We start from the raw sequence: 21971 nt of genomic DNA, 5'->3' as shown, positions 1-21971 counted from the left end.
ATCGCGTCTTTGCGATAAGCCCCTTCAGGCTTCCTTCCACCAGGTGCAGAGCTTGTAACGAACGCCCTGTCCCGTGCAGGCAAAGGATCTGTGGAAATGCAGATTATTTGGCAGAACGCTTCTGAGTGAAGGACTGGTAATTTATTGCATAGTGCTCAGTCTTAAACAGAGATCAAGTGCCAGAATATCTCATGCGAGTAAATGTCAGTTGGGGAAATGATTGATGAATGTGTAATAAAGTAGAATTAAGGAGAACTACATAAAAGCCTCGGCACTTGAATCTAAACTTGTGACAGCCCAACTCCAGCAGAAGAAACTCAGAGATAGAGGGCAGAATTTTCCCGTCCCACCTGCCTCAGGAATCGTAGCAGGCAGGGGTGGATCACGCAAAGTTCCGTTGACCTCAGGTGGGGGGATGTTCTGGTCTTGGGAGAGAGCGCGGCTGGAAAATCCCACCCAGACAATGGCCAGTCAAATGTTCCAATCGTAACAAAAGTGCATTATCGTTTCTCCTAACTTCCATTGAAATGTATTCTGTACGTATCAAATTCAATATTATGGCTAGATTGATTAACAAAGAACAAAGAAAATTACAGCACAGGAACAGGCCCTTCGGCCCTCCAAGCCTGCACTGACCATGCTGCCCGACTTAACTAAAACCCCCTACCCTTCCGGGGACCATATCCCTCTATTCCCATCCTATTCATGTACTTGTCAAGAGGCCCCTTAAAAGTCACTACCGTATCCGCTTCCACTACCTCCCCCGGCAACGAGTTCCAGGCACCCACTACTCTCTTGTAAAAAATCTGCCTCGTACATCTCCTTTAAACCTTGCCCCTCGCACCTTAAACCTGTGCCCCCTAGTAATTGACTCTTCCACCCTGGGAAAAAGCTTCTGACTCTCCACTCTGTCCATGCCTCTCATAATCTTGTAGAGTTCTATCAGGTCTCCCCTCAACCTCCGTCGCTCCAGTGAGAACAAACCAAGATTCTCCGACCTCTCCTCATAGCTAATGCCCTCCATACCAGGCAACATCCCGGTAAATCTTTTCTGTACCCTCTCCAAAGCCTCCACATCCTTCTGGTAGTGTGGCGACCAGAATTGAACACTATATTCCAAGTGCGGCCTAACTAAGGTTCTATAAAGCTGCAACATCAGCTGTAACGTGGGTGGAAAATTGCAGAAAACCTGGGAAAGAATCATCCGGATTCTGCTGCCCATATTCCACACTCTGTCCAGTTCACCCAGCACACCCTTTACTCACTGAACCAGTAATATCTTCAATTTAAACTCTGGATACTTGTGTTTCAAAATCTTTCATGACTCACCCCTCCCTATCTATAAAAGTCCCCACAAACCTCCCGGAATTCTGCTGTGCTGTCAGCTGCCGAGGCGAGAGCACTGGAGTCCCTGTCGGGCTTTGGAATGTAAAGAGTATGATTTACACCTCTGGCTTTCCATAGTCATGTGGCGATGGCACGAGGCTGTCAGTGGAGGAAGCCATCTTAGCCATCTGAAGGCCTATAGTGCGTTAGCTTTTATTAACAGGGGGTTGGAGTTTAAGAGCCGTGGGGTTATGCTGCAACTGTACAGGACCTTGGTGAGACCACATTTGGAATATTGTGTGCAGTTCTGGTCACCTCACTATGAGAAGGATGTGGAAGCGCTGGAAAGAGTGCAGAGGAGATTTACCAGGATGCTGCCTGGTTTGGAGGGTAGGTCTTATGAGGAAAGGTTGAGGGAGCTAGGGCTTTTCTCTCTGGAGCGGAGGAGGCTGAGGGGAGACTTAATAGAGGTTTATAAAATGATGAAGGGGATAGATAGAGTGAACGTTCAAAGACTATTTCCATGGGTGGATGGAGCTATTACAAGGGGGCATAACTATAGGGTTCATGGTGGGAGATATAGGAAGGATATCAGAGGTAGGTTCTTTACGCAGAGAGTGGTTGGGGTGTGGAATGGACTGCCTGCAGTGATAGTGGAGTCAGACACTTTAGGAACATTTAAGCGGTTATTGGATAGGCACATGGAGCACACCAGGATGATAGGGAGTGGGATAGCTTGATCTTGGTTTCACATAAAGCTCGGCACAACATCGTGGGCCGAAGGGCCTGTTCTGTGCTGTACTGTTCTATGTTCTATTAGGATCAGTTCAATAAAACCTCTCACAGAAGCTGACACTGAAGAAGACTACTGCCCTTAAACTTGAAACATGGCACACAGAAGTGAAGGAAAAATAGATTTCTGAACCCTGCAAAAGGAACAGAGAAGACACGGAGAGGCCAGCAATACAGAAAGGTTCAAATTTGTCCCTGCACTTGAAACAATTCCCTCGTCTCCTTTTAAGCACCCCTTATTGTCCACCACTAGTCCTTGTGAAGGTCAGTGTCAAATTTTGACTGATGACACTCCTGTGAGGTGCCTGGAAAAATCCTGTCCGCCACAGAAATCACTGTAAACAGGACAGAAAATCTGACCAACCAACCGAAGGTCCTTTGACTTTGCGCGGGAATTTCCTGTCCTGTAACAGGCAGGACTGCGAAATTCCCACCATTTATCTAAAGGCAAATTGTTGCTGAAATGCCACCAATGGCTACATTGAATGATTCATGCCATTTCTGCAGAGGTTTCACCGATCTGCCTCCAGGGAACCTCGTGAACGTTCGGCGTGATGCTATCCATGTTGGTTTGGAAGTGGGTCCTCTCTTCATCCGCTGTGTCCACAATTGGAATGAAAACTGGGAAAGGCCCATCTGCAAAGGGTTGCACAATTTACCACAAGATGTTTGTGGATAGTTACTGGAGGATTTGCTGTATTGTTTTAAGCGTGTCATACCGCCTCTTAGAGATTTTTCAATCTCTCTTCTTATTATTTTATCACCTATTGGTTGATTTATTGCTGAAAAAAGAGACGCTTTTTGTCTTCACTCCATCAGGACATTTTACAAGAATGCCAGTATAATATTCATAGAATTCTTACAGTGCAGAAAGAGGCCATTCAGCCCATTAAGTCAGAGACAACACTGACTCTCTGAAAGAGCATCTCACCCACCTTATCATAAGACCATAAGACATAGGAGCAGAATTAGGCCACTCGGCCCATCGAGTCTGCTCCGCCATTCAATCATGGCTGATATTTTTCTCATCCCCATTCTCCTGCCTTTTCCCCATAACCCCTGATCCCTTTATTAATCAAGAACCTATCTATCGCTGTCTTAAAAGACACTCAATGACCTGGCCTCCACAGCCTTCTGCGGCAAAGAGTTCCACAGATTCACCACTCTCTCTGGCTGAAGAAATTCCTCCTCATCTCTAATTTAAAGGATCGTCCCTTTAGCCTGAGGTTGTGCCCTCTGGTTCTAGTTTTTCCTACTAGTGGAAACATCCTTTCCACATCCACTCTATCCAGGCCTCGCAGTATCCTGTAAGTTTCATTAAGATTCTCCCCCATCCTCCTAAACTCCAACGAGTACAGACCCAGAGTCCTCAACCATTCCTCATACGACAAGCTCTTCATTCCAGGGATCATTCTTGTGAACCTCCTCTGGACCCTTTCCAAGGCCAACACATCCTTCCCCATAACTCCGCTCAGTTATCACGGCTAGTCCATTTAACCTACACATTGTGAGACACTAAGGGTCAAGTTAGCACGGCCAATCCATCTAACCTGCACATCTTTGGAGTGTGGGAGGAAACCGGAGCACCCGGAAGAAACCTACGCAGACACGGGGAGAACCTGCAAACTCCACACAGTCACCCAAGGCCAGAACTGAAACCGGGTCCCTGGGTGAGGCAGCAGTGCTAACCACTGTGCCACCGTACCACCCTAAATAAGGGGAAAACCACAATTTATACTGAATGTGAAGAAAGTGCTGATTGTTTTGCAAGTAGACACTGATTGGTAGAGACGTTGCCGTGGAGAAAAGGCATTGCATGAGAAACGAGTCAGCAAATGGTTGTCAGTTATTTTGTTGAGCTGAAACAGGTACAATGTGTGTACATGTTCTTTTTGTCTGCTTACAGGCACAGGGCCCTGTGCATTCATGTATACAGCTTCCAGTACACGCAAATGCGCCACACTGCGGAACCAACCGACAATCAAGAATTGGTTGTCAGTGTAATTACGCTTGTTGTCCATTTTTCATGGCCCGGTGTACAATATTTAATGGAAAACTGGTACAAGATGGAAGACCATATGCCAAGGAGATGAGCAGGCATCAGCACAAGGCAGCAAATATTGGTATACCTCTCTGCCAATGACAGAGGGCAAGAGTCACACCAAGGTTACGTATAGCCAACCTACAAAACAGGAATGAAACTGCCAGTGGCAAGTAACGTCATAATGGCCCTCAGTTTTTCCAATTCCGCCTCTTTCCCACCTATCAGCGCTGGTAGCAAACAGGTGGCCAGTGTATTAGTTCCACATTTTCCTCTCCATTTCCACTGGATAGCATGGCACAGCTGTCCAACATCACTGCACAGCTGGAATGCCCACAGCAGGAGCGTTTGGGGGAGGGAGTCGTATTGAACCCATTCTGGGCGTTAGTCAGCAGCCACATTGCGTTAGTGATTTGTTGTGTGAACTATTGGCCATGCTAAATTGCCCCTTAGTTTCAGGGGCACTAGGGTAAATGTATGGGGATAGGGCCTGGGTGGGATTGTGGTCGGTGGAGACTCGAGGGGCTAGCTGTAGAATTCTATGATTCTATGGGTTTCAATTGTGTACTACAGCATGAATGTACAGGTGGTCATGAATATACAGGCGGTCATGAATGTACAGGCGGTCATGAATGTACAGGTGGTCATAAATATACAGGCGGCCATGAATGTGCAGGTGGTCATGAATGTACAGGCGGTCATGGATGTACAGGTGGTCATGATTGTACAGGTGGTCATGGTTCCAGATTCACTTCCCATCTAAGGCTTGAGTACAAAAAGCGTGAGTACTACTCCTCGATATAAGGTGGTGAAAGTAGTGTCTGGGAGGTGGGTAGTGGAGGCTTGGTGGTTGAATCTAGGAACGGGCTTCCTCTTGAGGCTGCTAGCCTGTTCCCTCTGGGTTGCTAACATCCTGCACGGTCTGTTGAAGACAGGTGGGCTGGAGAGAGTGAGATGAGTGTTCTGAACTGGTGTTTAAACATGGCGTGGGGACCTTTGACCCTGCCAGCTGAGGGCAGACGGGTGAATCAGCTGACAGCCCACGAGGGGAGTCGGAGGGGAACTCATTTGTGCGGAGTTAGTGAGGTTCGCAACGCAGAATCTGACATGGGAGAAAACCATTGTTGTGCTTTAAATTACAGGAGACCTGCTCACAGTCTGACTCAACCGAAGGCAGTGTCCCAGAGATTGACTGCACTGCGGCCACAGCAAGGTCAATTCCCAACTGCAGTGTTGGACCGCAGGTGATTCCCATACTTTCCAGGCCTAGGGAAGGGGGAAAAAAGTCAGCCATGTAGCTCATTCCTCATCAGTGTGTTCCTCATTCCTGTGGGGAAGTGCGAGTGTGTGTGGACATCACGTAAGCAGTAGATCAGGTCAGGCTGATCCTTCAGGTCGTGCCCCTATTGGTTGAGGAGGTTGTTGATCCTAAATACTGACCCTCACATACGAAGAATGGCAATTGGATCAGGCATGAGAGGGCAGACAACACCTTTGGAGCTGCACTCCAGCGTTCGTCCGACAAGAACATAAACTCAAGGTTTTTTAAAATTCTGGGTAACTGAAGTGTTATATGACAAACCTAATACTCTTGTGTGATTCTAAAGTAATGGTGCAGCTTTATAATCCCCAACGAGAGCTTCATGTTTTTAGGTGTCCAGATCACCAACAACCTGTCCTGGCCCCCCCATGCCGACACTATAGTTAAGAAAGCCCACCAATGCCTCTACTTTCTCAGAAGACTAAGGAAATTTGGCATGTCAGCTACGACACTCACCAACATTTACAGAAGCACCATAGAAAGCATTCTTTCTGGTTGTATCACAGCTTGGTATGGCTTCTGCTCTGCCTAAGACTGCAAGAAACTACAAAAGGTCGTAAATGCAGCCCAATCCATCACGCAAACCAGCCTCCCATCCATTGACTCTGTCTACACTTCCCGCTGCCTCGGCAAAGCAGCCAGCACAATTAAGGACCCCACGCACCCCGGACATTCTCTCTTCCACCTTCTTCCGTCGGGAAAAAGATACAAAAGTCTGAGGTCACGTACCAACTGACTCAAGAACAGCTTCTTCCCTGCTGCTGTCAGACTTTTGAATGGGTTTACCTTGCATTAAGTTGATCTTTCTCTACACCCCAGCTATGACTGTAACACTACATTCTGCACTCTCTCGTTTCCTTCTCTATGAATGGTATGTTTTGTCTGTATAGCGCGCAAGAAACAATACTTTTCACTGTATGTTAATACATGTGACAATAATAAATCAAATCAAATCAAATCAAGGACACAGTTAATGTTTTGAGTCTTTATGACCCTTCCACAGAATCCGCAGTATTTTCCTTTTGATTAAAATTAGTGAACAAGCCCGATTTTAATCTTGCGGCCCACTCACCAGCCTCAGTTGCCCATCACTGTTCTAGGGGCAAGGTGTTTCAGCCTGGCACTCTGCAATATGGAGCCATATCATGCACATAATTCATTCTACTGCGTATTTTCCACTCAGTCACAGCCAACTGGAGATAGCAAACAAATTTAAAATTAAAGCTATTTCTCACAGAGATTGCAATTTAAAGTAGTCACAAATAAGGCTTACATTAACATTGCAATGAAGTTACTGTGAAATTCCCCTAATCGCCACAGTCCGGCGCTGTTCGGGTCAATGCACCTAATCAGCATATCTTTCAGAATGTGGGAGAAAACCGGAGCACCCGGAGGAAACCCACGCAGACACGGGGAGAACGTGCAAACTCCACACAGACAGTGACCCAAGGTGGGAATCGAACCCAGGTCCCTGGTGCTGTGAAGCAGCAGTGCCAACCACTATGCTACCGTGCCGCCCCTTTTTGGACATTTTTAAATGTCCAAAAGTACATTGGAACCACTCAGTGACAATCACAAGAGTTTCACGGTGCCCAAATCTGGTCGAAAAGTCATCGTTATCACATCACCATTTCATCTCTACTTAGCGCCATTGTAACACCCGCATGACCACGTAGAGTGCAGTGACTCAAGGAGAAGACCTTTCTCACAGTAACTAAGGATGGGCATTTCCCAGGAACAAGAATATAAACTTCTGGCAAAATCCTGGTTACTGATAAAGAAGTGTCTCAATCATCAACATTCCTCACCAGCCTATTAGTGCAATGCATTTTACGTAATTATAGTCGCTTCCAGATTGGCAAGATGACTAATCCAGATTTTTATCTCTGCTATTTCTATTGAAGTTGTTGCCAGCTGGGTATGAAAACTTGAAATAGTTGATCTTCATTTTGGGTGTGGGCGGAGGGGTAATTAAGGCGCAAAGAAAAAGCAAAATGAAAACGCAAATACCTCCAATCTCACAATGCCCTTACTTTCAGAACCTAATAACCACTTTCACATCGCCTAGAGCTAGTGTAGAGTTCGTGCGGCAAAGTGGGTCCTGTCCCTCCTGCCTTGAAGCCAGAAACTCATCCCATCCCAGGACTTGATGGCCAGAGCAGGTGTGTTCATAACACAGACAAAAACAGGCCGATTATTAATCCGCAAGTCCTCCCAACACATGCCAAAGGCAGGCAGGAAGAATGGGAGGGATCCCTGGCCATCCACGTGAGTGGAAAGTAAGTTGGAGTATCCACCATCGCAACCCATTGCTACAACATGAATGTAACACTGCATGTTGCCACAGCAACTCAGGCTCCCTCAGTGATCTGTAACACCCACCATCAGAGTAACATGAAACATTTACAGTAGGAGCTGTCAGGCTTACCTTCTGTAACTAAATTCTAATCAATTAAAATAACTCGGCTGCAAGACATAACTTGGGCATTAAAACGTTCTGCTATATTTTACCACAATTGCAACACAAATGTTTTGATTTCAGTTCAAAGGACATTTTTAACAAAAGTAATATTGCATACAAGTAAAAATGAATGGTCAGCAATTAGCGCAGGATATAAAGACCCATTGGGCAACTTTAAACAAAAACCCCTTTTTTTGTTGTACAAGAGTCTCATTGGTTGAATCAAATTTGAAAGGCACCAGCGAGGCAATGAAGGTAATTTGATAATCAGGTGATATTTTTCACCATCTGCAGTCTCCGGGACACCAGCCAAACACAGATGAGAATGAGACTTAGCCAACTGCCAGAGTCCGATACAATAGCTACAGCACTTTCCCATTTATGTTGTGGTTTAATGAGGACCCGAATTTACAATTCAACATGTAGGGTTGAGCTTGATGTCAAGAAACAATTTGGAGCTGTAAAGGATTGTAAATTATAAACAGCAACAGCGTTAAAACATAAAGATCTGTTTTCATGCAGAAGCTAAGGTTGTTTTCTCCAAATAAAAGAGGGAATCTGTTACTGAGGTGAAAATATTGGCTCTTAAATTATATACATTATATATAATTTCCTAGGAGCGCTCTGTCTATGTCTGGATAAAAATTCTGCAAATTAGAATCATAGAATCTCTACAGTGCAGAAGGAGGCCACTCGGCCCATCGAGTCTGCACCAACCACAATCCCATCCAGGCTCTCTTCCCATAACCCTCATATTTTCCCTGCTAATCCCCCGACACTAGGGTTAATTGAGCATGGCCAATTCACCTAACCTGCACATCTTTGGACTGTGGGAGGAATGATGTGGAGATGCCGGCGTTGGATTGGGGAAAGCACAGTAAGAAGTCTCACAACACCAGGTTAAAGTCCAGCAGGTTTATTTGGTAGCACAAGCTTTTGGAGTCTCGCTCCTTCTTCAGGTGAGTGAAGACCACAATCTTCACTCACCTGATGAAGGAGCAGTGCTCCGAAAGCTTGTGCTACCAAATAAACCTGTTGGACTTTAATCTGGTGTTGTGAGACTTCTTACTGTGGGAGGAAACCGGAGCACCCGGAGGAAACCCACGCAGATATGGGGAGAATGTGCAAACTCCACACAGACAATCACCCGAGACCAGACTTGAACCTGAGTCCCTGGCGTTGTGAGGCAGCAGTGTTAACCACTGTGCTACCCATGTTACTGCTCATGTGATGCAGACTAGGATGCTACTGGGACTTGATGGTTTGAGTTATAAGGAGAGGCTGGATAGACTGGGACTTTTTCCTCTGGAGCGTAGAAGGTTGAGGGGTGATCTTATAGAAGTCTATAAAATAATGAGGGGCACAGATCAGCGAGATAGTCAACATCTTTTCCCAAAGGTAGGGGAGTCTAAAACTAGAGGGCATAGGTTTAAGGTGAGAGGGGAGAGGTACAAAAGTGTCCAGAGGGGCAATTGTTTCACACAGAGGGTGGTGAGTGTCTGGAATGAGCTGCCAGAGGTAGTAATCGAGGCGGGTACAATTTTGTCCTTTAAAAAGCATTTAGACAGTTACATGGGTACGATGGGTATAGAGGGATATGGGCCAAACGCGAGCAATTGGGACTAGCTTAGGGGTTAAAAAAAGGGGCGGCATGGATAAGTTGGGCCGAAGGGCCTGTTTCCATGCTGTAAACCTCTATGGCTCTATGATGGTTACCCAACGTTTAACTCTTACCTCAGCTATTCTCTTCATCAGGGGAAATGACATTTTGTTTAAAATCTGCGGCGCACAAATATTTTCTATCCTTCTGTTCCAGCATGAACGTTGGGAATACATGGCAATGCTCCCGTTGCCCCAGCCGAACAACATGCTTCTGCTACTGTGGCAGCATGGTCTCCAATACTCAAACCACAAACCTCGCTCATCAGACTACCAATTTGATACAGGATTATTGACTAGTCTATGCCTGGAAATGCTTAGTTGGGATGTTCAGCCAACAGACATCAGTCCAGCATGTCACTGTAGATGGAGGACTGACTGTGGTGCCATCAAACAAACCAAACTGTTGGCTAGGTCTTCCAAGAAATATAAAGAAATAGTGTTAGCTCGTGTGGAGCAGAAACTAGTTGGATGGAATTTTCCGTCGCTATGCTGTAAATTGTAAATAAATATAAAAATTATACAAAATTCAATAGAAAAATTGAAAAGATGTAACTTTTTTTGCACCAAAAAGTACAGGAAGGATCAAAATGTTGTGGTTTAGTTATGGCGAGGACCATGGAGGTGGTGTAACACAGAGGATGTTAAATCTGAAGAAAGTTAATGACTGAAATCATGTGTTGAAGAGTGGATAGGATAGAATAGGCGAACACTTTGAGGAAGTCACTGATATTGGGGGAAGGTTATACCAATCACCTTCAACCCCTATTGCAAAGTCGCTATCCTTGCTGCCCATTCTATATCCATCCCTGCCATTATCAAGCTGAGTCAAACTGTTGCAGCATCCATTTTGACCCCAAATTGTACTTCTGACTTTACAATCTTTCCACCTCAAAGACCATCTACTTTCACCTTTGAAGCGATGCCAGTCTCTGCACATATATCAGCCCTGAAACCATCATCCAGAACTTTGTCCCCTCCAGACTCGACAACTGTAAACCTTGTCTAGCAGGCCTCTTGCTAACCTGTCACCAACAACCTGTCCTGGTCCCCCCATGCCGATACTATAGTTAAGAACACCAACATCTCTACTTTCTCAGAAGACTAAGGAAATTTGGCATGTCAGCTACGACTCTCATCAACTTTTACAGATGCACCATAGAAAGCATTCTTTCTGGTTGTATCACAGCTTGGTATGGCTTCTGCTCTGCCCAAGACCGCAAGGAACTACAAAAGATCGTGAATGTAGCCCAATCCATCACGCAAACCAGCCTCCCATCCATTGACTCTGTCTACACTTCCTGCTGCCTCGGCAAAGCAGCCAGCATAATCAAGGACCCCACGCACCCCGGATATTCTCTCTTCCACCTTCTTCCATCGGGAAAAAGATACGAAAGTCTGAGGTCACATACCAACCGACTCAAGAACAGCTTCTTCCCTGCTGCCATTAGACTTTTGAGTGGACTTACCTTGCATTAAGTTGATCTTTCTCTACACCCTAGCTATGACTGTAACACTACATTCTGCACTCTCTCCTTTCCTTCTCTATGAACGGTATGCTTTGTCTGTATAGTGCGCAAGAAACAATACTTTTCACTGTATGTTAATACATGTGACAATAATAAATCAAATCAACTCAAAAATCCTATCTTCTATTCTCAACAATTCATCCAATCCTCCGTTGCCTCTATCCTATCCCAAGTCACGCACCACCTTTGTACTCACTGAACTGGATCCCATGCCTTGAATTTAAAATTCTCATCCCTTCATGGAGTCATCCTTCCCAATTCCTGCCCCACCCTCCAGCCCGCCAATCTTCTGAAGATGGTGTGATCCTTCAACTCCAGCCTCTTCATGCCCTGCTCCCTCACTCCAACACGGTGGCACAGTGGTTAGCACTGCTGCCTCACCTTGCCACGGACCCGGGTTCAATTCCGACCTCGGGTCACTGTCCGTGTGGAGTCTGCACTTTCTCCCCGTGTCTGCGTGGGTTTCCTCCGGGTGCTCCAGTTTCCTCCCACAGGCCAAAGATGTATGGGTTAGGTTGATTGGCCATGCCAAATTAACCCTAGTGTCAGGGGGATTAGTAGGGTAAATATGAGGGGTTACGGGAATAAGGCCTGGGTGGAATTGTGGTCAGTGAAGACATGATGGGGCGAATGGCCTCCTTCTGCACTGAAGGGATTCTATGATTCTAACAGCCATGCCTTCAGTGGTCTGCGTCCGACACTCACAAATTATTTTTGCTAAACTTACCCACCACCCCAATTCCGTGCTCTCCTTTAAACCCCACCTTCAGACCCACCATCTTCGCCAGATTCTTAATTACCCCTTCTTTAGCTAAACATTCACTTTGTCTGATTACACTTCTGTGAAGTGCCCTGCCACATTTTTCCATGTTAAATGCATGCTCCATATGTAAGTTATTGTGATGTAGAAAACAAAGTGAACAAAAGTGTTCATTGCTTAATAATTGTATTTAATTGTGTGCAGGTGATGGGGGTATGAGCTCAGGATTTCCTTACCCTCCGAAGAAGAGGAAAGGATTGAAATTGATGAGGTGCTGCATATTTGCAATGTGTATTACTCTGAACAAAAGCTTCTAAAGGTAAAGGTGTGTAAAGATTAACTCCAGTCCTACATAGCTTTAAATTGAGGGGTGAGAGATATAGGACAGATGTTAGAGGTAGGTTCTTTACTCAGAGAGTAGTAAGGGTGTGGAATGCCCTGCCTGCAGCAGTGGTGGACTCGTCAACGTTGAGAGCGTTCAAGTGGTTATTGGATAAACATATGGATGATATTGGAATAGTGTAGATTAGAGGGGCTTTAGATTGGTACCACTGGTCGGCGCAACATCGAGAGCCGAAGGGCCTGTACTGCGCTGTAATGTTCTATGTTCTACCCTACCCCTTTCTGTAATGTAACCGTAGGCGAGGACAGAACAGAATGGGCGGCACGGTGGCACAATGGTTAGCACTGCTGCCTCACAGCGCCAGGGAGTTGGGTTCGATTCCCGGCTTGGGTCACTGTCTGTGTGGAGTTTGCACATTCTCCCCGTGTCTGCGTGGGTTTCCTCCGGGTGCTCCGGTTTCCTCCCACAGTGCAAAGACGTGTGAGTTCGGTTGATTGGCCATGCTAAATTGACCCTGGTTTAAGGGGGACTTAGCAGGGTAAATATGTGGGGTTACGGATGGGATTATTGTCAGTGCCGGCTTGAGGGGCTGAATGGACCTCCTGCTGTGCTGTAGGGATTCTATGAACACTGGGGAACCTCTAAATTGGTGCAAAAATTCAAAGAGTGAGCCATGAACTACAAGCACGAGCCAGTAAACATGAATGGAAAGTGAGTCATGAACATAAAGGAAGTGAGTACAATGAGGGCTGTGTAACATTAGCAAGGTCACCTCTCACGGAATGGTCCTCCAGAAAACGGCACCATTTATGCGAATCGTACTTCAGCTTTGAAAGCGGCGGATATTTTTCGAGTTAACAGCAGCTTCCCACCTTTATAAAGCACACACAGTGGGTGGAATTTTCCTGTCCTGCTTGCCATGGGAATCATAGCGGGCGCGGTGGGGGCAGGGAGGGGGAGGGGGACCATGGAAAGGTCCATTTACGTCGGGCAGGATTTTCCAGTCTTGGGGCGAGCGCGGCTGGAAAATCCCACCAATGAAGTCTGGCGATAGTACCAACAGTCACCAACGGCCCTGTGTGAGTCACGCTGGTACCACTCAACATACGTCTGGACGGATACTGAAAATGAAATTGTATCAATTCTCCCCTAACACAACAATTCGTAGATCATAGAATCCCTACAGTGCAGAAGGAGGACATTTGGTCCATCGAGTCTGCACCAACCACAATCCCACCCAGGTCCCAGCCCCATAACCCCACATATTTACAGGCCTAATCTCCCTGACACTAAGGGGCAATTTAGCACGGCCAATCTACCTAACCCGCACATTTTTGGAGTGTGGGAGGAAACCGGAGCATTCGGAGGAAACCCACGCAGACACGGGGAGAGTGTGCAAACTCCACACAGACAGTGACCCAAGCTGGGAATCGAACCCAGGTCCCTGGCTCTGTGAGGCAGCAGTGCTAACCACTGTGCTACCGTGCCACCCGAAAATTGTCCCAAAACTCCGTCAGAAACCATACCACAGAAGTACTTGAAATAGAGCTCAAATCTGATACTCCGGGGCAGCAACATTCCCTGTGGAATTTGCATGTGTTTCTGTGGGTCACTGTCTGTGTGGAGTTTGCACGTTCTCCCCGTGTCTGCGTGGGTTTCCTCCGGATGCTCCGGTTTTTCCCCCACAGTCCAAAAATGTGTGGGTTAGGTTGATTGGCCATGCTAAATTGCCCCTTAGTGTCCTGGGATACGTAACGTAGGTTAGAGGGATTAGCGGGGTAAATTTGTGGGGTTATGGAGATAGGGCCTGGGTGGGATTGTTGTCAGTGCAGACTCGATGGGCCGAATGGCCTCCCTCTGCACTGCAGGGTTTCTATGCTTCGATGATTTCCTGCACAGTAACAATTCCTCACAGCAACGGCTTGCGTTTCATTTTGCAATGTAAAGCTCAATAACGTAACAAGGCACTTCAGTTTTCTAAAGGCAACATGGTTATATTTTCTTTAATTTATACCCGTCTACTTTATAAAAGTGATCATTACTGTAAACATTAGATTATGTAAAAATATGTTTCTGCTCTGCAAGGTTCAAAGAAATGTCAATCCTCCAGGCTTCTGCGCATAATTGGCATTTGTCAGTCCCGCATCTGTCACCAATTTGCCTCATTGTCCACGCCACTAATGAACAACAAATGCAATTGCACACATCCAGTAAAAACACAATGAAATGATCTCTTATATTAAATAAGGTCAGACAACATTTATCTTCAGCTTCCTGTCCTTAGACTTTGATTTGAAAAAAAGCACTGTCACAGAGAATGCAGCAAAACAAGGTACATGGAGTGCGCAACCTTCAGACTGCCCGCAGAAAGGCAGCTACAAGACACATGTTCACAACACATTTTACATTCCGCGCCTCCCTCCTCACTACAGAAGAGGTAGAGCCACAGTTTCAAATTTAAGTTTATTTATTAGAATCACAAGTAAGGCTTACATTAACACTGCAATGAAGTCACTGTGAAAATCCCCTAGTCACCACACTCCGGCGCCTGTTCGGGTAACACTGAGGGAGAATTTAGTACGGCCAATGCACCCTAACCAGCACGTCTTCCAGACGAATCTGCTGAAAATGTTTAATTCCGCGGTGCACTCTTTTGAAAAGTGCGTCACTTTCTGCAAGCCACCATTGTCGGTTAAACTTTACTGCTTAGTGCTGGTATATACTGCTTCGATTCGCTTTAATCAACGCAAACCCTGACAGATCCAATCACTGGAACAAGTTGAAGCAAATTCCTCAAGAGAGAGGGAAAGGAACAGCCGTGTGATGATCTGATTGACATAAGGCCATTTTTAAATGTCAACTGTGCACAGCTGATGACGGGAATACCTCGATAATAGTATCACGGGACTAGCGTAACATCTGTGCACCAAATCTTTACATTGGCATGAAGAAAATCAACTAACTCCCCTCCCCCGTTGAATAAACGGAAATGCTGCTTAGTTAGGGTGGTGTGGAGATGCCGGCGTTGGACTGAGGTAAACACAGTAAGAGTTTTAACAACACCAGGTTAAAGTCCGACAGGTTTATTTGGTAGCAAATGGCACGGTGGTTAGCACTGCTGCCTCACAGTACCAGGGACCCGGGTTCAATCCCAGCTTGGGTCAGTGTCTGTGCGGAGTCTGCATGTTCTCCCCGTGTCTGCGTGGGTTTCCTCCGGGTGCTCCGGTTTCCTCCCACACCCCAAAGACGTGCCGGTTAGGTGCATTGGCCGTGCTAAATTCTCCCTCAGTGTACCCAAACAGGTGCCGGAGTGTGGCGACTAGGGGATTTTCATAGTAACTTCATTGCAGTGTTAATGTAAGCCTACTTGTGACAATAATAAAATAAACCTTAAAACCTTAGGTCTGTGTGGCACTAGTGGATTCACTACAGTATATGATACAGCCGTAACGTATAAGAGATAGCTTTGGCTATTCTAAGAGGGTTAGGGCTATTCAAAGTCTATTAAAGATTTATGATCTATCTGAAGCAAACCCTATTACTATTGTTATAGCGTTAGAGAGTGCAGAATAGAACAAGTCTTCCGCAATCACACCTTCAACATCAACATTAACAAGTCTGAACAGAACAGGTCCTTATGGCAAAGTTGTCAAACCAACCATCTGAGTGGTGTTCATGGATGGGGGGATATATATTTTGAAATATTTTCCCAAGTTTTTGACTGTCAGGTTTTTAGTTCCTGCGATTATAATTTTGACATTATCTTCCAAAGGAAATTCCTCTAATTCTGTGCAATGTTCAGATGAAAACAAGATTTAGTAATCTCCTTGAATCTTATTTCCAACCAAGTTCCACCACGGGGGCAATTCTTCCAGGTTCACCACAGGACTCTGAACATTTGAGCATCAACAATCCAGTTACAGATCACAAATGTATTATACAGGTCACTAATTGCTCACTAGGACACTGTAGTTTAATTACCTTTCCCATAGATAATTAGGCAGCACAAAGAGAATGCTACATTATTTTCAGTTTGCAAGATTCTCCCAAGTCCATCCTCCCGCTCCCCCCCCCCCCCCCCCCCCCCGCCCCCCCCCCCCCTCCCCTCTCTGCTCTCTCTGCTGTTTTTTCTTTCGCGCCTGGGCGCGCTGCTTCGGATTTTTTTCGAACTGCGCATGCGCAGCTCAGAGCTCCGATCGGTCCGGCAGCGCTAAGCCCCACCCACAGCGCGGATCGGACTGGAGCCGGCAAAACGCGTATGGGCGCGCTGGAAAGAGGATTCCAGGTTCGGATCTATTTGACGCCCGGATTCAGCACTTAGACTCAAAATGGTAAAATCAGGCCCTTAGTGTCCACCTAGTGTGATATTGGGAGAATTCCTGATCCATTTTCCAGGTGAGTTTTCACACCGAACCTTACGCACTCAGTCTTTGAGAAAGGGAGCTAGACTGTTTCTGACCACTAGAGGCAGTGGGTGGGGCTTAATTCGCCCAAAAGCCAGCAGCTCAGATCGGAGACACGAACTGCACATGCGCAGAGAAGCGGAAAGAAGAAGCAGCTATCCTGACAGAACATTCCCGGGTCAGATACCGCCTCCCCCTCCCCCCCACGGACATCGGGGACCCCCTCTCCAACAGTACTGACGCCCTTACCCCCCCGACCCCCTTGCACATTGCCCCTCATCACCCCACTGCCCCCATTGCTGACTGACTTGACCCTCTCTCTCCCCTGCCCCCGATCATCACAGAGGTACAAATCCACTCCCCCCCCCCCCCCCCCCCCCCCCCACCTCCCCCATCAGCACACCTGCAAGTGCTGACTTGTCTTCCCCTCCATGGTAACAAGGCAAACTGCATCAAACTCGCTGGAATGCTCCAACAGGCGCCTGACTCGCCCAGACTGCCTGCAGCTGATCTGCCTTAACAAGGGACAACTCCATAAAAACCCCAAGCATGGACAGACAGGCAGGCAGCGCAGGAGGAAATGGCCTCCTGGAAGACAGCCCCCCCCTGTTTTTCTGATGCTGACCTGGCCAGGTTCCTGGAGGCAGTGGAGACAAGATGGGCCACCCTCTAAAGTTTTTTTTAAAAGTTTATTTATTGGTCACAAGTAGGCTTACATTAACACTGCAATGAAGTTATTGTGAAAATCCTCCAGTCGCCACACTCCGACGCCTGTTTGGGTACACTGAGGGAGAATTTAGCATGGCCAATAATGCACCTAACCAGCACGTCTTTCAGACTGTGGGAGGAAACCGGAGCACCCGGAGGAAACCCACGCAGACACGGGGAGAACGTGCAGACTCCGCACAGACAGTGACCCAAACCGGGAATTGAACCCGGGTCCCTGGCGTGTGAGGCAGCAGTGCTAACCCACGGTGCCACCGTGCCAGTCCCACCAGGCCACCATCGCAAGGGAAGGGATGGAAATGCAGCCTGGGAGGCGTTGGCAGCATGGGTTAGTGCCAGGACTCTGGTCAGGAGAACCGGGAAGCTGTGCCTCAAAAAACTGAATGATCTAATCCAGGCAGCAAGGGTGAGTGTTTCACCTCATCCAGCATCTTCCCCATAAATGACCCCCAGGTCCCCCCACCCCCAGAGTCCTGCACGCTTCCAGCCCCTGACCCTCAAATACTTCTCTTCTCCTCCCCCCAAGGGTATCACAACCCTTACCCTCTGAGGGCCGCCCCCCGATACCCTGCAGGACCCGTGCCTCAGATTTTACACGGCTCCTTTCATCCCCATAGGAGAAGAATGCCCATAATCGCCGGGAGAGGGTGAAGACAGGGGGTGGTGTGTCCAAGATCTGGGTCCTCATCCCTTTGAGGGGCAGCCGCTGGAGCTTGCAGGAGAGATGGGGATGCGACCATTAGTGACAGCATGGTCAGGCTGGAGATTGAAGTGAGCACCTACCAATCCTCCGCTTGTTGGAGAAATCTCAAGTAAGTTGCATGCAGCCCAGATTCCTCTCCCTCCCTTGCACTGAACCTTGTGTCCTGTGTTGCAGGAAGGGATCCCATGGTGCCTGGGACATCGAGCATTGCGGCCCCCACTGCCGCTCCCACCCATCCTGCCTCTGACAGCTCGGAGGACTCCTCGGAGGAAGTGGGTGAAGGGACCTCTGATGCTGGCACCAGTTTGGCATCAGCTTCCACTTCGCAACTCACCATCTCAGAGACCCTCACATCGGTGGGTCCAGTTAGTGGCGAGGCTTCTGGGTCACTCTCTGGTGGAGGAGGGAACGTCCGAGGCCTCTGGCATGCGGGGGTCTGCCAGAGGTGAGGAATCATCTGGCCCCAGGCTACATGCTGGGCCTCTGAGATCACTTCTCCCTCAGCTGCTGGAGATGCAGCCACAGAGCCAGGGAATGCAGGAGGGGCTGACGGCCACACTGGACCCACTGCGAGGCTGCTGGGAAGAGTCCCAAAACTTTCAGGTGGACCAGCTATTGCCTGTCTTGCATGGTTCCCAGGCCAACACTGCAAGGGTGGCGTCTGCAGTGGAATGCCTGAGGCAGGGAACCCTCACCATGAGTGGCAGGTTCCAAGCGATGGCCAAGTCACAGCAGGCAACAGCTGAGGGCCTCAACAGGCTTCTCAAGATTCTGCGGCCCATGGCTGAGAGGCTCAAGAGCTTGAAGGAGACCCAGCGGGACAGCGCTGAGACACAGCGGGCTACGGCAGCAGTCCTTGAGATCATGGGCCAGTCGCAGAAGGTCATGGCCGAGGGGCTGCAGAGTGTGGCCCAGTCTCATAGGGCACTTGCTGCGGCCATTGACAGGTGGCCCTCTTCTCAGGTGGCCATTGCTGAGGGCTCGACCACCATGGGTAGGACGCAGGTAGTCCTTCAGGACTGGCAGGGCCAAGTGACGCCGGAGCTTCTGGAGCTGACTGCAGAAGCAGAAGAGTGGTCCAGGGGCCTGCAGGAACCCCGAAGGGAGGAGGAAGGGCTCAAGCTTGTGCCGGGGCTGTGGCTACACCTTCTGACTCCCGCCTTACTGACACAGGGGTATCCCAGGGGCAGCGGAATGAAGATGGTGTCAGCTTTACCTCTCATTACAAGGCAGGTGAAGAAAAAGAAAATCAATGGTTGAATCAGAGGGCGGAATTTTACGACCTCATCGCGCCCGTTTTGCGGTGGGAAATAGTCATAAAATCGGGAGTGGAACTAGCGGGAATGGTTGCTAGTTCCCTGACACCTGGAAGCCAGCCAGGGCCCTCAAGGTCCAGGCCCTCCTGAGCAGCACGGAGCAGAGACTTCCCTCCTCACTCACCCTCACTGCTCAAGCACCTGAATCCGACTTTTATATTTTGTTTCTTTTTGTGGGGTTAGGGTTAGGGTTCATTAGGGTTAGGGTTCATTAGGGTTAGGGTTCATTAGGGTTAGGGTTAGAGTTCATTAGGGTTAGGGTTAGGGTTCATTAGGGTTAGGGTTAGATACCTTTTATTTCTTTACTGTCTTTCTTCATTTTTCTTCCCCCCCCCCCCCCCCCGTCTCTCCCCCTACTTTATCCCACTTCCCTTACCTTTTCTCCCCCTTTGTTTCCCCCTTTTTGAATTTTACCTCTGCCCCATTCCCCCTCCCCCGCAACATCTTCATCTGTCACAGTTTACCCTCTCATTTTAGCTTCTTTGCCGTTTGGCCATTCACGCCCTTTATTCTCTCTGTGGACTGCCATTAGCAGTCTTTTCCCCTGGTTTCTGTGGCTATGACTCATCTTTCATTCCCTCCCCCTGCAGTATAAATATCTCCCACTTTCTCTGCCTTTTAGCTTTGACAAAGGGTCGTCTGGACTCGAAACGTCAGCTCTTTTCTCTCCTTGCCAGACCCGCTGAGATTTTCCAGCGTTTTCCCTTTTGGTTTCAGATTCCAGCATCCGCAGTAATTTGCTTTTAGTTTAGTCATTGTCTTTGGAATCTTTTCCACATGGAGCGATGGATCATTGAATATATTCAAGGTTCGAGCTTTCTAATTGACAAGGGTGGCAAGAGTTATGCCGGGGGGTGGAATGGCAGGAAAGTCAAATTAAGGTCACAATCAAATCAGCCATGATCTTATTGAGGTTAAATTTATTTATTAGTGTCACAGGTAGGCTTACATTAATACTGCAATGAAGCTACCGTGAAAATCCCCTCCTGAACAGGCTCAATGGGCTGAATAACCTACTCCTGCTCCTAATTCTTATGATTGATATTGTGTATTTGGACTTCCAAGAAACATTGAATAATGTGCCATATTTTGATATGTTTGCGAAATCGCAGCCCACAGGATTAAAAGGATTACTTCGATGAATACAAAACTGACTTAGGGATGGATAGCATAATGTAATGGTGAATGGTTACTGTGTAGTCACAACCCCCAGGGTAAGTGTTGGGATCACTGCAGCAATGACCTAGAGCTGTCATATTTAAGATCCTGCAGACCAAACTGAACTCAGAAGTGTATTAAAGAATGAGGAAGACAGGAACAGATTTCAAGAGGTCAGAGACTGGCTGGTGAAACGTGGCAGATGAAATTTCATACAGAGAAGTGAAAAATAATTCATTTGGTAAGAAGAATTGGGGGGGGAAATGCCCCAAATGCCCCAAGGTGAAGGAAATGCCCCAATTCTAAAGAGGTGCAGGGACAGAGAGTCCTGGGGATGTATGCACACAAATCCTAGAAGTTGAGAAGGCCATTAAGAAGGTACAAAGATTTATCAATAGAAGTGTGGAGAAGAGCAGCAATGAACTTAAGAAAACCATTTCCAAAGCATTGGTCAGGTCCCAGTATGGATATTGTGTCCGATTCTGATCACCAACGCATTCGGAAGGATACTGATGCAGAAGCATGCAGAAAAGATCTACCAAAATGGCACCAAGAATAAAAGACCTTAACTGTGTAGAGAAATTAGAGAGATTGAGGTTGTTTTTCTTAGAGCGTTGAAGGTTTGAGGGGAGATTTGAGAGAGATGTTTAAAATGATACAAGGTTTTGACAGAGTGAATAAGGAGAAACTGGTTGAAAGTGCACATAGATCTAAGGAATTAGGGGTGGCATGAAGAAAACTCACAGCAAATTGCTCTGATTAGGGAAGGCGACGGCCTAGTGGTATTATCATTAGATTATTAATCGAGAAACACAGCTAATGTTCTGGAGACCCGGGTTCAAATCCCACCACGGCAGATAGTGGAATTTGAATTCAATTTAAAAAAATATCTGGAATTAAGAATCTACTGATAACCATTGTCGATTGTCAGAGAAACGTGTCTGGTTCACTGTCCTTTAGGGAAGGAAATCTGCCGTCCTTACCTGGTCTGGCCTACATGTGACTCAGTAAGGAGTCTAACAACGCCAGGTTAAAGTCCAACAGACTCACCTGACGAAGGAGCAGCGCTCCGAAAGCTAGTGGTATTTGCTACCAAATAAACCTGTTGGACTTTAACCTGGTGTTGTTAGACTCCTTACTGTGTTTACCCCAGTCCAACGCCGGCATCTCCACATCATAACTACATGTGACTCCACAGCCACAGCAATGTGGTTGACTCTTAACTGCCCTCCAAGGGCAATTAGGGATGGGCAATAAATGCTGGCCAGCCAACGACGCCCGTGTCCCAGGAATGAATAGCAAAAAGCCTGACTTGGGTATATATCACCATTTCTTCAATGTTGCTGGATCAAAATCCTGCAACTCCCTCCCTAACAACGGTAGACCACATTAAGTGCCGCGATTCACCATCACTGCAAATGAATTTTAAAAAG

The 21971-nt window shown here is 47.3% G+C and overlaps 1 protein-coding gene across 2 annotated transcripts in view; it reads right to left on the bottom strand.

Annotated features, from left to right (window-relative positions):
• The window catches only part of LOC144479192 (signal peptide, CUB and EGF-like domain-containing protein 3), a 399824-nt gene that overhangs the window by 181352 nt on the left and 196501 nt on the right, over positions 1-21971 (bottom strand). Inside the window, exon 1 of one of the 2 annotated variants that reach the window (XM_078197828.1) lies at positions 14726-14983. The exons of the other annotated variant lie outside the window; for it this stretch is intronic. The gene's annotated coding sequence lies outside the window, so the exon portion shown is untranslated. Of the gene's footprint in view, positions 1-14725; positions 14984-21971 lie in introns of those variants that run through there. 2 annotated transcript variants of the gene reach the window in all.

This window comes from Mustelus asterias, chromosome 25, assembly GCF_964213995.1.
Source record: "Mustelus asterias chromosome 25, sMusAst1.hap1.1, whole genome shotgun sequence".
NCBI classification, from domain to species: Eukaryota; Metazoa; Chordata; class Chondrichthyes; order Carcharhiniformes; family Triakidae; genus Mustelus; species Mustelus asterias.
Note: the sequence above shows the minus strand (reverse complement) of the source record. Positions and strands in the feature narration are given on the sequence as shown.